At 33.8% G+C, this 14527-nt stretch overlaps 1 long non-coding RNA gene across 3 annotated transcripts in view; it reads left to right on the plus strand.

The window, feature by feature from the left end:
- The window catches only part of LOC310903335, a 581276-nt gene that overhangs the window by 358960 nt on the left and 207789 nt on the right, over positions 1–14527 (plus strand). The gene's annotated exons all lie outside the window — the stretch shown is intronic.

Below are 14527 nucleotides of genomic sequence, written 5' to 3' on the forward strand. Positions count from 1 at the left end.
TAGCTGGCAATAAAGTTGCTGTTGTATGACACAGAGGGGAGTCTTAAGCGTATGTTCACACTATTCTTGCATATTCACTCTGCAGCAATATTTGGTGTTTAGTAGTATGAAGATAGAGGTGTGAGGGTGGGGTTACCTATAGCACATAAAGAATGGGTTGAATATTATTCTATCAAGCCTCTGGATGTTTAATGCATGCACATACCTGAAATTTTTGCTAGGAAAAAGTGTATTGCACTTAGGTATTAAGCCTCCACCTCTCCAGCCTGATCCACTGATTACTGTCCTTTTCATTTTGTCAGTAATATGCAAGCTTTCTTTTAATTCTGCTGTAATTTGCAGGGACTCAAAGCACGCTTGAAATTACTTACCTGACTGCACTTTGTGTGAAGAACGCTATCCTCTCAGCTGTTTTAGATTAACAGTGAATTACAGTTCACTTCAATGCAATTAGACCTAATGAGGTGCGCATGGAGGCTATTGGGCCACCATGTAACCACATTATATGGACTTGCTAGTTGCTATTTTAATCAATTGGTTTGACCTTTGAATGCGAAGTACTACAAAGCACAAAGAAGTTCGTGGCCCAGGTACCTATTTACTCAAATGCAGGGATAGATGATAAAAAATAGCCTCTGCTCAGGAAAAACTGTTTTTCTGGGTAATCTTTACAAAATAAATCCTGTTTGCAAAAGGCTGGTTAAAATGATTGGTCGTATCATAATGTAGTTAAAATATTGACATTACTATTTTACTTTCTCTCCTTCTATGACTTGATTTTAAACTTATGTCTTGCATCCTTGGCTATTCAGGAACCAAGGTTAAATTTCAAGAAACAATTCCAATTTATCAGATTGCATTGTGGTAATGAAAATCAAACACAACCTCACGTGAGATTGTTGAAAGTAAGTAAACTTCATGTAAGGCAGCTTTGTTTAACTGTGTGTGTGCCAGATTCTAATTTACAGAATTGAACTTTCATACGAAGTGGCTGTTCAGGGTGGAGAGTTACATGTAGAGTTAAAGCTGTGAGAGATAATGTTTTGTTTCTCAGGGAAACTTTCTGAGCGTAGCAAAATGAAAAACAGTAGGACTATTTCTACAGGTTTTACATAGTTATAAATCTGTTGCTCCCTACATAATCATTGCTCTTCCTTTAGTTTGTTCCCTGTTTTGCTTCTTGTTGTAAGCTCCTGTTGTCTGTTAACCATGGCAGGCAGCTAAGCACCACAAAGCCCCTGGCTGTGTTTTGGGTTTGTTTTAATGGAGAATATTAAAAAAAAAATTTTAAAAAAATGGTGCTTCTTAGAAATTCAAAGTGACTTTAAAATTAATTAGAAATATATATATATAAGTTGCCATGAAGTCTTGCCTTGTCTTTATACCACATAATATAGATCAGCCTAAAATGTTTTGTAAATGTACCTACCCAGTATTTCTGCTGTTAAAACCTTTGTAAGTATGGACTTCTGTCTTTGAGAGCAAATATCTGCAAGTAATGGCTGAAATAATTCTCATTAGTCACTTCAAAGAGACTGAAAAATCTCCTTGGTATGTTTGAATATTAGTGTCTTACAACTTTCAGGATAGCTTTTGAACCACACCTCGTGAGAGGACATGAGTCAGATGTGTGACCTAACAGGAATCTAGATATGAATTCCTGGTTATGAGTCATACTGAGGAACAATGTCTTGATCTTTCCTTGAAACTGCAAGCATGTAAACTTCCCTCTTCCTATTGTGCTTAGCTTCTAAATGAGAAATATTTTGTACTTTAATTAAAAGTAATATCGTAAGAAATCATGCTTTATTCTAACTGCATGTAAGGTGACAAGGTAGTTAAATGAAATAACAAACATTTTATAGAAGGTTCCAAATTAGACAGAAGTCTCTTCATCTCCATGTATGTATACATATATATAAGTTGTGTTAAAACCTGTCTTATACTCACCTAAATGCGTTCAAAGCCTTTTTCTGTCTCTAACACATTAATGATTTTGTGTTTTCAAAATAAATACCTAAATACATGGAAAACGTGTGGATATCCTATCAGTTAATAACAGTTGTAATTATCAATGGATGGTATGACCCACTGGTAATTGCTTAATATATGAAGCTTGTAGACCTTTTATACCTGTACTTTCATGTCACCCAATCTTCCCACTATTGTATGTGTCTACTATAGTAAGAACAAATGTTATATTTCAAACATTTGTCCGTACTAATGAAGTCTGTGTGGTGTTAAAATAAAAATGAGAACATACTGAATTATATAAACTTGGCAAAAAATACTGATAGCCCAAGAAAAAAGTATCTTCAGGATCAATGCCAGCTACTATGCAATGAGCTGAAATGCTCTTCCTTGAAGACATAATTTACTTTTCAAAAGTTTTCAATGATCTGCTCTATGGATCCTTCAGCTGTGCTGTGAAGTAACTGATATTGGTGACAGCACCAAAACTGATCTCATCTAAAGTAGCTTTTCCTATAGAAGCACATTTCTATTTGGTATATGTGGTATGTAAGCTTCTTCCATTGTTTTCCTATTGAGAATTTAAGTGTGAGTGAATGTAGAATAGATATTCCTTCTACATGGTCTGAGATGTACGCTTGTAAAGGAGTTATGTGTAAACGGGCAACCTGAAATGCACATTGACTTGACTTGTATTTGAACTCCTTTCCTTTTTCTTTGCAAAGGTTCGTTGATGTTAAAGGCCATCTGTTTCCTGTAGTGCAGAAACATGTAGACATTGAGAGAACAGAATTTTAATCTGTTCAGTAAACTACAATTTAAATGTTTGTTTCAAGAATCTCAATAGTTTTCAGCACTGGAATTTTGAGTGCAGTGATTTTGTGCTTGTTTGTATATTTAATGTCTGAGTGTTATGATATATCTCATAGTAACGAAGCCTGGCATAGTATTACTGTGTCTGTCATGGCAGAATTTCAGACTTGTTGAGGATACCCAAATCTCACATACTTATTTAAGTGAATGAGCTGGATCTGATGTGAACCATACCTTACTGAGTAGGAGTACTTTCTTAGTAGAAGGTAAGAAATGTTTAACTAAGGCTCTTCCTACAGTTTAATGGTACAGGTGTATATACAGACTTGATGTCATAGCTAGCTGTCTCCGTATAGAAGACACGTAAAACCTAGAGCATCTTGACAATCCAGGTGGTTAACTCTCCATTTCTCACATCAGCTGAGTGTGCGTTGCCTTAGTCCTTCAATCTGAAAGGAGCTGCTTCTGTATTTAAATATGCTTTGTTAAATTTTGAACTTTCAAGAAACAAACTTCAGAGGAAATATTTAATAACTTAATACAAGTATGATGTTAAACAGGATATTTGTACACATAAATACTACTTTTCTGTTTGATTTAGCTGTGTAGAGTGGACCTAGAGAGGCACAAGAAAGTGGAAAAAAAAAGGATGGTTTGAAACTAAGTCGTTGCAGGAGAAGTTTTGTGATGAAAATGACTACATCAATTTATGGTTGTATTAAAACAAACCTAAGGGCCAAATCCGGCTTATGAAAGCCATTAAAGAAACACGTGACTTTCTAATTAATTATGATGAACAAGAACAGAACCTCCTTTTTTAATCTCCAGAAAACCTAATGAGCTATTAATTATATCTGATGTGTACTTCAGGCTGACAAGCTGTTGCTTTAGTAATTTTTACAACTCAGAAGACCATGGACACTTTAAGTACTGATGGTGTAACTTTAAAAGATATAGATTTTGTTTAGTTTGTTTTGTTTTATAAAAGTTTCCATTGCCCATGTAAGTCTCCTTTACATATAGAGAGCTTATGTTAAATGGTAACCAGGAGTCATTTTTAAAAGGGAAAAGTTTTAAAAAAGTTCTAAAATAATATAAGGTAGTTGCTAGGTCAACTTTCAGTCTCAAAAGATTAAATCTCAAAGATGAGAGAGTTTCTATGATTAAAAGAAGCTGTGACAATACTTTTATTATTTGTATTGTGGTTCCTTTAAGAATATGCAGCAGCCTTATATTGTTACGTCAAAAATTCTAATCCCGAATGAATAACTCTACATTTATATTTGAATCTAATATAACTTAGGTGCTGTACAGAAGAAAAATACTCAACTGTAGTGTATATCAAAGAAGATTTAAACGTCCACAAATGTTCTTGAGAAGATTCTCTGATTTAAAAAAAAAAAAACAAACAGTGCATTTAGACTTCTCATGTCTCAGCTGCTTTCACTGTGTTGATTAGCATTAAATAATAGCATTTTAACAGTACCAAAGTGAAAAGTAGTGGTATAAATGTGCTGATAATTATGTGCCCTTTATTGGCATATAAAGTTTTCTTAATCAGATTCCTTATCTATTTTTTGAGGCTAAGCTAAAAATTTTAAAATAAAGCACTGTCCTATGAGACACTCAGTTAAAGTAATTGTATAAGATGTTACTATGCTTAATCATAAATATTAAAACTAATTACTTGTATGTGACATAAAACTGTACAATTAAATAATATATCTAATGGATGTACAATTTTTCCAAATAGCTACTGTTCTTGTTCTATTTGTTATGCTGTTTGTTTATTTTTGTATGTGAAAATAATAACAGAATAATACTTCAGGAACATTTTCAAAACAACAGCGTTTTGGCTTCAAACCCAATTAGAACAAAAAGCACAATAACACATTATAATATAAATCTGACATGTAGTTTTCCTTCAGGAGATATTCAGTTTTTAGTTTTAAACAAGTCCCTTAGAAGCTTTAGGGTTCTTAGGATGCCTAGAGTCAATTTTGAACAATTTTGCAACTTACTATGGGGAATCTTAATTTAAATTCAACAAAACACTGAAAGAGGTAGTGCTTTGGAGTACTTAATTTTCTCAAAGGACCATCATCGGTGTGAAGCCTCAAATGGGGAGAAGCAACATGCAAATAAAATGTCAACCTGAAAACATGGTAAATAGCAAGAATAACTCTCTCATGTTAGATGGGAAGAAAAAATGTATCTTTTCACATTATCAAGAAATATAACAATAGACACTGTGATAAAAAGCAATCTTACACATTGTTTCACTATTAGAGTATGAGATTAATTTTTTTCTGCATTAGAAGTTGTTAGTTGCAAATATAGGATCTAATTACGGGATTCTCATTTGAGAGAAACAGAGAAATTCTACTAAACTTGGGCTTCAAGTTTTCCTTCTCTGGATATGTTCTTCCTTTAGTACCTCTGAAGAAGTTACTAAATAACTGGGGAAAATATTTATATATTTTTTTTTTTTTAGCATTGGTTGCTAATGATGAGATGTGTCTTACTGATTATGTTTTATTATGGTGTTTCTCGTCTATGACAAGCCATATAACAGCTTTTAAGCTGGAAAACCACAAATGATCTTATTGAGTGCTCTCATGGTGATTTTAGGCAGGAAAAAAAAAAGAGAAAATAAATTCATGTCGCATGTAGAGTCTGTCAGTATTACAGAGTGTTTGGCTATATGCTCATAATTAACAAATTATTTCACACTAAAATTAACAGTAGAACCACCTTAATAAATGAATCTAGAAAACCAAGGACCATATTTTTATTAATATTAAACAGTCCTTCTCTTTTGTGAATGCTTGTCTTTAATACCATTCTCCAAATGATATGTGCATATCTCACTCTCTTCTGTTAGCAGATTAAGGTTTCAGAGTTTATCACATTAATTATGGTAATATAGTTACATAATAGAATAACATTTGATGTAGAAAAAGTTTTGAAAATAATTTATTTCATCAGAATCTACCAAAAAAAAACAACTGTCAAATTCTAAAAAAGTTCTAAAATACATATTTTTTTTCATCTCAAGACAGTCTATGGTAGGGTACAATTGTGACACACCATATGTTCACAGAAGTATTTAGAATAGGTTAGTATTGTTATTTTTTTAGCTGTTTATTCCAATTACTATCATGCATCCTATACTGTCTTTGTACAATAGTCATGATTAAAAAGCTTTTAGACAGTATTACTAAGATTCTTAAATGCCCTTTTCTTATTTTTGACTGATATGCCTACAAGTTAACAAAGGCATTACAATATAAACTAAAAATATGATTTTAGTTCTGTTTAAAGTATTTTCACTTCAATAGTATCAAGGAGCCTGTACTCACATACATCCTGTCTAATGCTTTTTAAATCTAAATTTTCTGCTTTATTTAATCTGATGAAGTGGGAATAACAATGAAATATGCAGGATTTTGACTTACAGTGCTCTGGAAGAATAGGAATATAGAGGAATGAAGACGATATCAGATAGGCTTGTGTTGTGTATTGTCAAGGAAACAGCGTTGTGATTTTCTTTTGAGAACTATGCACCAGAGTTTGTTGTTGTTGTTTTGTTTTGTTTTTCCCCCCTTCGGCAATTAGTGTATCTAAAGGTCCTTGCCAAATGATTCTTGATTACTTACAAAAAATAAATAAATCTTTAAGTTTACATATCCTTTATCTGATATAAAAATAAAAGCTATTACTATTAATTAAATAATTTGTATATTTCTGAAAGGAATAGACTGATATTTTAAAATAAAACTTAATACTAATGGCTTTCTCAGCAAGTATATAACAGTACATGTACATAAACAGGGCCACTCATATGTACAGCAGAAGGTATTGCTCCTGGCAAGCCTTAGCAGGAAAAATGATAACACTTGTATCTCATCACCACAGCACAGCACTGTGAGGTCAAAACATTTGTCCCATGTTACTTTCCCTATCTTCTTCAGTTTGACACACTGCACTAAAAAGATATAGACCTGCTGTCACAATCCCAGTAGATCAAGTTGTTGATGTCAAATATTTTCAGCCCCTTCAGGGCAAAAGCACTATGCTGGCAGCCTCACCGTAGAGCCAGATGAGCTCTCAGTACATCATATAGTCACTTTATTACCTCTGTCTAATGCTGACTGAATAACGTCAAGTGTAGAAAAGGTGACTGTGCATAGTTACTTCTCCATTTTTTCCTTCCCTAAGGAGGTATGGCAGAGTGGACAGGCTTGTATATTGGGAGTAGTCATCATGCTGGTCTGCCAGTTGTTTTCTGTAATGCTATTCATTCTTTGCCTTTCTGCAAACACCTAGAAAAATAGTAATCTCTCCCATCCTTTTCAAAAGTCATTCATAAATTATACAATACACTAAATAATATGAACAAAAATAATAAGTTTTCTTGTGTAGTTCCTCGCAGATGCAGTTTAATGGTAGCATTTTATACAGTGCTAATTGATGCCAGGTTGACTGAATTCTCTCATCTTCATCTCTTGCCCCCTTTCTGGGAATGATCTTGTGTGTTTCTTTTAATGCAAGAGGTAGGTACAGCTCTCTCTTGAATTTTCTTTCTAAGATCACCATTTGAGAGCATTTTGTACCACTCTGACTTTTGATATTGTACAATAATCACAGAGATTAAATTGCCTTTCATTCCAAAATACAATTTGGTTTTAATTTATGTGGAAATACACTGATAGTTCCTTACCTTGATTATCAGTGTGTAGTGTATCTTGGAGTGAGAAAAATATTGCTCTAACATAAAAAAAAAGTTGAGCAGCACAACACAGAATAATGGAATAGGTTGGGTTGGAGGGGACCTTTAAATATCATCTAGCCTAACCACCCTGCCATGAGCAGAGATAAGATTTCATTAGATCAGATTACTTAATGCCCTGTACAACATGACTACCATAAAACAGGTTAGACAGATCTTCAGTACCTCACTAAAGAAAATTAATTAAAAAAATGGTTAGGATTAATTTGAAATACATACACAGATCTGGCTCCCATTCACCAAGGCACTAAGCTTCAGTTTGAATTTTGAACTTTTTTTTTCTTTAATATAGATATCCAAAGCAATATAATCTTTTAAAACCTAATTTAATAGTTACAATCTTAAAACGACAACAAAAAACAAACACTACTGAACCAAAACTCAGAAGTCTCTTCTGCCACTAACTAGATAATGCATGTAGTTTGTAGAAGATGGCAACACAGTGAGAAATTTATGGTGACAACACGCTTTTGTTAGTCTTAACTTTCATTCAGTGAAAAAGCTTCTAATGATCATCTGGCCATAGTTATTTTTAGTAAAATGCTCAAGTTTGACCAGAGCGCATGTTTACAATTTGACATATACTAGGTGAATCCTTCAGAGTGGTGAAGAGGGGTTTATTGCATATTTTTTTTTACCATATTTATTTAAAAATGAAACATCCCATCCTTTTGCTCTCTCGATAATGGTGTCAATATATTGTGGAATTGAAATTGTTACTACTAGGGATAATGGTGTAGAGAAACTAAAGTTGATTGTAAGGTGTCCAGTCCAGAAGGTGGTAATTACGTACTTGTATTACTTTCTTCCTTTTTTCCTCCTGCCATTCTATGTATCCCAACCACTCATTCTTCTAGATAATAGAGTTGATGGAATTTACTTCAGAGAGACAGTTTTATAAAAGCACACACAAATGTACAGCTTTCCAAGCCAAGGGAAAAATGCTTTTTCTGAAACGAATCAACACCTTACCATTCCTCAGAACTGAGGGGAGGTGATGTGAGTATGGCAACCGATCTTTGTCTTTTGTTTCATTTGAAAGGGAAATAATGCCATCTTTAATATTAAAAATAACAGCAACAACAGAAAAAAATGGTTACATTTCTCGTTTTAACAACTCTTCTAATAGGTCTTCATCATCTGCCGTAGGAACATAGTTTAAGAGAAAGAAATCCAGGTTTTCTTGATACATGTTTTCATATTAAAATTGGTTTTCTTTTAATGCCATTGAGCTCTTTAGTTGGAACTTTGGAATCTAAGATTTCATAATGGCAAATGAGGCTAGGGGGGTGGAAACCTAAGTACTCCTAAAGACATGGTTCCACAGACAGGGATTTTACATTATTTTGAGTTTGCTGATTTTGCTGGAGTAATCCAAAGCCAAAACAGGCCTGTGGGTAACAGCTGTAAGAGTTTTCTAGTAGTATTCATTCATTATTTTTGTTATTAGAATTGGTGACCGGTAAAAACAGGTTAAGATTTACACTGAAATGAAAATAGTCTATTGTTATGTAGATGATGCTTATGAAAAGATTCCTCATGTTAAATCCAGTATTAAGAAAAAAATATTAACACACAATGTTTGCAAGAATTACAAATAGTTGGACACTGTTATCTTTGCTTTCAATGGAATTGATTTTTATTAATAACCCTGTCAACACAGGTAAAACTTTACTATCAAAGCTTTTCTTTTTTTTTTTTTGTATTTTTATTCTTTATTAAGAACTAGTTAAGTGTTTGAGGTGCTAGGCTGTGGAATCAGACTGCCTGTTATGCTCCATTTATATCTGGACCTGCATGCTACTGGAGAAATGGAGAATGATGATCTCCTGCAGTAACATTCAGAGGGTCTGTGAACTCTGTTGGAGAAGGGCACCTATTTGAGCCCCTTGCTTTTGATGATAGAATTGTGTCCTTCTGTTTGGTGGCCATTAGGCAGCTAACTACTTTGGTAACAAGATTATCATATAAAAGATTTTACTATATATATTTATAGCTGGCTTAGTTTCTGAAGGGCAGATCTGTAACTGAAGTAGACAGAGGAACCTTTCTGGAGACTACAATGAAGAAAAGGATGGAACGTGAGATGAAGGGATCTATATTATACTTCAGGGATCAAGTATCTGAAAGATATATGTTGTTAGGTACCTAAGGTCCTTACAGGGTCAAATTTTCAGATGGGGCCCAGAACCACTTCAGGGTTTTGACAGTGTTTCAGATCCCTCAAAGGCACCTGAGAAAGACAGTAGTGTACATAAGAGATCGTGGAATGGATGCCCATATAAAGATCTTCGGGCTTTTAAATGTAATGCTAATTAATATTTAGATTAACATTGGCAAGAATTTTGCTTTATCTGAACATTCTGAAAAAAGAAATATTATTCCTATACTCTTTAGTCACAATTGGCATGAAATAAAGAATGATGGACAGAGGTCTGTTGAATCTAGCTTTAAAGAAATGGGGAGACAGGAAAGGTGCAGAATGAAATAATATGGCCATGATAAGCACAAAGGTCAATTTCCTTATTTTTGACATCCCATTGAGTTCTGGTGTACAAGAAGTCTTTATGCTGATTCTGTACATCTACACACACACACAGGAAAAAAAAAGGGGGGGGGGGAAGGCACTATGCTTTTGTATATTATCCATCCAGTATCAGTTGTGTTTAACCTTCAGGAAAGCCTAACAGCTGCAGTGCAGTAGTGCAGTAAAGAGCAAAAAAACCAACCAAACAAACAAAAAAACAAAACACTGAAGGCACAATTAGAGTGGTACAAACTATTAGCTAGAATAAAAGTGCTTTTAATATAGCAACCTATTTTTTTGTTGGAAGTGGACGCAGAAAGTTTGCTAATGTCTTCTGTAGGTATGTTTCTGTCTTTGGTGCAGTGTCCACGCAAGTGGAGTTGTTTTATAAATCAGTGTACCTTATATATATATATAGAATGGGTTAAGGAAACAATCAGAAGTACACTGTAAGATTCATACAAACATAATTTTATTTTTTTTAATCTTTGAGGAACCAGCCTGTAAAGAATATACAGAGCCAGTTTAAAGTTACAGAAAGTAGTATAGAAAAAAAGTTTTTTGTTTTGTTTTTCCTGTGAAAAGCAATGGTTCTGTACATACATGTAACCTAAAAGACAAGTAACATTACCTCTCAGTTTCAATTCATATGAAAGCAACACAGTATGTGGAACACTTAATTTGTCTAAACATTCTGGCAGCTCTCATCAAAAGGCCAGTATAAACTTTACTAGTTTGGCTCATTAAATTGAAAATGGGCTTGGAAAAGGTCATAGGGAATTAGAGGTTACAGAACCAATAATCAAAGCAATTAGCTATAACTTGAGTCTTCTGAGCTGCCTAAAAGAGAAAGCAGGCCTGACCTTGTCAAAGAGAGAAGGATATTAAAATTACGTACCAAGAAGTAACACAGAAAGGAAAAAACCCACAGTTCTGCAATGCTCTACATGGTTGTAATAGCCTTTTTTTTTTTTTTTTTAAGAGTTAACATGATGCTATTTCTGGACTAAGCTCTCTATCTGTTTTAAAAGTTTCTGATTCACTGTGAGGATTCATATGCTTTTTTCTATTGTGATAGTACAGACATCAAAGTCTCAGGATCTGATCCTTCTCAATTATTATATTGTAAATCAGAAATCATTGAACTTAATTGAGTTCTGTCAGTGTAAAAGTGATGTGAGAGTAGAAACAGGCTGTTAATGTCCAGATGAATTTTGATTAAAATAATCTATTTTGTGAAATCTGAAAACTTATATCAAGTATACTAAGTTGTTAAATGCTTTTTCTTTTAATGCATGTTCACCTAAAATTCTTCTTTGTTCCTGTAGCGGTTATCCATTTCTCTGAATTTTCATAGAATCATATACTATCCTGAGTTGGAAGGAACCCACAGGGATCATCAAGTCCAACTCCTGGCTGCCCACATGACCACCCAAAAATCAGACCATATGTCTGAGTGTTGTCCAAATGCTTCTTGAATTTTATTATTTTTTTTTATTTGTCCTGAGGAAAAAGGCTTCCCATTTAGAGTTTCCTAAAAGATTTTGGAGTTTATTCATTTTTATTTATTTATTTATTTATTTATTTTTAAGTTGCAGGCACATATCAGATAAAAGTCTGTTCAAGATATGAAGTTAGAATAACATTTAGAATCATAGAATATCCCAAGTTGGAAGGGACTCATCGAGTCCAACTCCTGGGTCCCTAAAGGACCACCCAATTATTTGTTTCGTATTAACACCCTGAAGACTATTACTGAGCTTCCACGTTAGTCTGCTTGACACAGTAATATCCTTCTGAGTTCTCTGCATTTCACATTGGCTGATATTTCCTATGGTGTTCAACAGCTCTATCAATAACTTTAAAAACGCATTTCAAGACCACTCTGTTAACCACTGTGACTAGTTTATATTTTCATGTGGGCAAGCTTTAAGTAATGATTTGCATTACTTCTTAGAGTGATTGCTATAGTCTGAGCAAGATGGATACCAAAAGTTGTAGCTACTCTCTCAGTTGAGATTATTAGGCTCCTTTGGCTTCAGTGTAGAGCAAAGAGGCTATGTAACTCATATCTTCTCAGTACTTAGCTACTTTTCCTTACAGTTCTTGGGGAACTATAATGTAGCATGTGAAAGTGTTCAATTGTTGAGAAAGGCATTCTACTATACTGTAATGCAAAGAAGGCTCAAGATTGGAAGCTTTCCTAAAGATCCAAGAACTGGTATGTTTTGAAGTTCACTTAAATAATCACAGGTAAAATATTTAAGAAATGCAATACCTTTATCAGAGGAAAAAAAAAAAATCACTAGGGAAATACCAGAAGTTTACAGTGAACTGAAATGACTCTAAGGGTGATTAAATCAAATGCAATGCAGCAGTCACAGATGGAAACTTTAGTTTGAAAATGGCCATCACATTGTGAAAGATGAACTGAATTGATGAAGAAAGTAGGGAAGTGGAAGGCAAATACTGCACTGTACATGTACAGCACTTGTTTAGAATTAGACCATGTTGAACAGAGCTGCTCAGAAAGCTGGAAAGAAAACTGAATAATGGCATGCAAAGACAAAAGGTTTGCCACAAGGCAACATTTGTGATAAGTGCTTTCAAAGTGCTAAACCATCTTTTTGGATGTCATAGGAGAGAGTAGTTGATGAGTTGAAGGAGACAAAGTCACTTCTACAAGCCCATAAACATGGAAAATACAGAATTTTCAGAATCAGAAATCTACCAAAATTGTAACACATCATCATGGTATGTTGAGCAGTCATGGAAAAAAATCAGACCACTGGACTGTGCTTAATAGCAACGATATATTTATAAGCTTCCTAAAGCCTACTAAAATATTTCATTTCAGGACCTACTCTGCTTGTAATGTTACTGTGCTACTCATGTTAGAGATAAAAGGAGATCTCAATGGTTTACAGAGCTGAATTTCCCCCACCGTCCAAATACATTCTACGTTTTGGGGAAACCTGAATGAAATAGCAATGATATTAAGCAGAAAAATTCTTTATAACAGTCTGAACTGTGATTGCATTATGCTGACTAATGTAGCTTGACATATGGGGAGATTCTTGGTTGAAATTTTCCCCAAAGTTGTAAAGCAAAGGTAAAGATTTTTAATAAAAGATGTATCCTCTAACTCACATATTACTATATAACCTTTCTCTGGAGGTTAAATGTTCTTCATTTCTAACCTTTTAAAATCTGTTTATCATAAAAAATAAAAATAAAAAGAATAGAACATTCCCTAAGATTAACTAGCTAGCAGAGCAAACTTATGTAGTAGAAACAAATTACATTAGACCACAGTAGCTGACTTAAGAACAAAATATAATTTCAAATAAGTTTTTGGTACTGTCAGAATCGATGAAAATTGGTGGTATTTGTGTGCTTATGTCAACTTTTCCCTGTGGACTATATGAACTATATAGCCCCCATTTTAAAATCGTTACGGCTCACCAAAAGCTACTTCAAATCCTTAATATTTGTCCTCTGAGTTATTTTGGATCTGGGTTATAGAAATGATCTTCATCTTTAAAGAAAAAAGTCCTATTTTCTTTAAAGCTCACAACTTATACCTTATTTCTAAATGCACTGCTCTGAATTTTAAGCAGAAATGTCATATGTGTCCGTCTCTGACAGTAGAGTTAAAAACAAATAAAGCACAAAATATTACCAAAATTTTAATCTTGAAATGTATCAAGGAACAGTTTCCTAGTTTATATATTATAATTTTATATCCTTTTTTGAGTGAAATGTAGACAGATGTCTTAGCAGGAAGCAGATGTTCTAGGGAGAGATTTATAGTGAAAGCAAAGGTACGTGTAAAAAAAAAATATCTTTTATAGAATTAAATTCAAGCTAAAGTAGAGAATTACATATGTAAATGAAGGTAAGAGATGATATTTTTAACACGTGCTGTAAGTATACTGGTATCTGTAGGCAGGGTTTGGATAGGCAACATTTCCAGGAAAGAAGCACAGTTTGGGGCTATAGTAAGTGTTGAAGTGTGAGGAATGATGAACTTTTAGTGAAAATTTTGAGTTAGAAGTTTGTAGAAGACATGAATGAGGGTCACTCGCCAGCTATGCTCACTGTCAAACTTTCTTCATGGATAGTATTTATTTAAACAGATAAATAATGTCTCTTAAGTTATCATTCTTAATTGGGAAAAGTCTGGGGAGACTTTCTGTGGTCTCCTCTAGGTTCAGCTGCATGTCTACAAAGGGCTAGGGACAAGGTAAGGCTAAATTTCTTTCCTCTTTCCCTTAGGAAAAGGGAAAATTCTTTCCCTTTCCCTTTCTGCAAATGTCCTTTGTTATCAGATGTGATGAAAATGAGGTTTCTGGACCATCCTCATTTTTCAGGTTGTCTGGAGAAATCGTCTTTTGCTGATATTGATCTTGAGATGAACTCAT

Source organism: Anser anser (genome assembly GCF_964211835.1).
Source record: "Anser anser genome assembly, chromosome: 8".
In the NCBI taxonomy this organism is placed as follows: Eukaryota; Metazoa; Chordata; class Aves; order Anseriformes; family Anatidae; genus Anser; species Anser anser.